Source organism: Seriola lalandi, unplaced genomic scaffold, assembly GCF_002814215.2.
Source record: "Seriola lalandi dorsalis isolate HSWRI2012SDOR001 ecotype SW California unplaced genomic scaffold, Sedor1 jcf7180002050404, whole genome shotgun sequence".
NCBI classification, from domain to species: Eukaryota; Metazoa; Chordata; class Actinopteri; order Carangiformes; family Carangidae; genus Seriola; species Seriola lalandi.
Window position 1 is genome coordinate 1 of NW_019520957.1, and position 1,377 is coordinate 1,377.

The 1,377-nt window shown below is 38.6% G+C and overlaps 1 long non-coding RNA gene across 1 annotated transcript; it reads left to right on the forward strand.

Moving 5' to 3' along the window:
• Positions 1 to 19: 19 nt before the first annotated feature.
• On the forward strand, positions 20 to 784 carry LOC111649319 (uncharacterized). Its single transcript, XR_015436706.1, has 5 exons — positions 20 to 101; positions 186 to 253; positions 331 to 405; positions 533 to 584; positions 702 to 784. It is a non-coding gene; the product is annotated as an uncharacterized LOC111649319 (long non-coding RNA).
• The last annotated feature ends 593 nt before the right edge of the window (positions 785 to 1,377 follow it).

A 1,377-nucleotide genomic window follows, 5' to 3' on the forward strand; every position in this document is an offset into this window, starting at 1 on the left:
TGATAATTACTGTGTGCAGAAAAACATCTATGTGGCTGACCTGACTGAGGAAATGGTTGTATCTTCAGCACAAGCCCTAGCCTGGATTCGGAAAGGAGAAAGTAAGATCTGAGGTTATTACTGAACATCAGAGTGATGCTGTGAGTGACAACCAACACATTTTCTACACTATCTGCCTTTTGTAGAGAACCGCCACTATGGAAAAACAAAAATGAACCAGCGGAGCAGCCGCTCACACACCATTTTCCGAATGGTAAGCAAAACGACAACATTCAGTAACATGTAGGATTCAGGGGAAGTGGGGATTTGTCATGATTTTGCTTCCCTTAGATCCTGGAGAGTCGTGAAAGGAGCGATCCAGCATCAGGTGAAAATGTGGATGGAGCCATTCTTGTGTCTCATTTGGTAACTACCTCCTTTTCTTTCTTTTTTTAATGGCTTATTTTCTATTTTTCTGTTAACTTTGCTTTCTATCTTGTTCTCTGTGTCATACTTTTGTCGTAATTATTTGTTCACTGGTTTAATTTTGTAGAATTTAGTTGATCTAGCTGGATCTGAGAGAGCAAGTCAAACAGGAGCTGAAGGTAAGAGACATAAATCCATGAAATATGAAGTGCATGCTGTACCAGGCCTGATGTTGTGTTAGCATTTACTGTGTATACACCACAGAGTATAGTGAGTTTGCTTTGTTTTTATCTAAGGTGCACGTTTGAAAGAAGGTTGCAATATCAATCGCAGTCTGTTCACACTCGGCCAAGTGATCAAGAAAGTGACTGATGAAAGCCAGAAGTGAGTAAACAGTGGACATTCAATGGATTTATTATATCACTAACATAATTTATCATTTAGTGTAATCTGAATTATACCACTGACACATCCAGTAACTGTTTGGTTGAGTCTTACTGGTCCAGATATATTTTCACTGGCCACGATTCTCCTACATCTCATCAAGCTCTCATCTTAAAGTAACAGTTCAACATTTTACAAACGCTTAGTTGCTTCATTTGAAGCCAGAACGATTTCTTTTTTCTCCAACTATGCACATTAGGTCGTTAGAACATAACTCCCAAAAACCACCACCTGTCATGTTTATATTTGTCTGTTTAGAGATTAAATAATGGAGATGCATGCTCATTAGTCACCTTTAGAAGTGTTGGTAGAAGGGCTTGACCAATATGTCTTTTCAGGGCTGATTCCGATACTGATTATTACAGTCAACACAGATTTCTTTAGTGAGAACTGGAGGTGGGATTTTAATTGTAAGTTTTAATGTGTCAGCAGTAGTATGCTAGTTTACGTTATTTTACCATTGCCTGGCAACACTGTAGGTTGCTACAGGACTGATGTAATCGTGAAACATGTTTGGTATTATTGGCA